Below are 756 nucleotides of genomic sequence, written 5' to 3'. Positions count from 1 at the left end.
TTGTTAATTTGTCCCTACCTAAAATATTCCTTTACTTTATTACAAGTCTATGGCCCGCTTTCCCTGTATCATTTTATAATTTTCTCACTGTCCCATGAGAAAATACCATCTTTATGTCACACTTAACGTAATTTAACAACAACAAACCCTTACAATACCCAACCAATTCCACCAGGTACATTACCAGTAATCTGCATTACTGGTATCACTACATTACTAGTAAAATCATTGAACTGCCTGAACTTCATTCAGTTGTCAAATGCTGCTCCCATCTATATCCTGCCCTCACCTCCCCTTCCTAACGATGACTTCCGTGATGCTCAACTTCTCACGCACGCCTCCTTCTGATTTGTCTAATGTTTACCACTAATGAATTCCTGCTATATTTAGTGACTGCATGATTTATAGAACTTCCGAACACTCAAATACAATATTGTTACCAATATTCTACCCAACACTGACGTAAGTAAGCCATCCTGACTACAGCCATCTTTAGGGTAGTTCTTTATTTCAACCTGCTTTGAAAGCAAATATATTTCTAAATTTCCCCTGGCTTCGCAGCCAAAAAGTAAATAAAAATTAGTATTTTGTGGGGAAAGTCCAGTAACTCTGCCAAACCTGTTATTAAGAATAAAGTCTGGGGGCGCCTGGGTGGCGCAGTCGGTTGAGCGTCCGACTTCAGCCAGGTCACGATCTCGCGGTCCGTGAGTTCGAGCCCCGCGTCAGGCTCTGGGCTGATGGCTCAGAGCCTGGAGC

Source organism: Puma concolor, chromosome D2 (genome assembly GCF_028749965.1).
Source record: "Puma concolor isolate L17-30 chromosome D2, mPumCon1.1.hap2, whole genome shotgun sequence".
In the NCBI taxonomy this organism is placed as follows: Eukaryota; Metazoa; Chordata; class Mammalia; order Carnivora; family Felidae; genus Puma; species Puma concolor.
The sequence above is the reverse complement of the archived record's forward strand: the minus strand, read 5'-3'. Positions refer to the sequence as shown.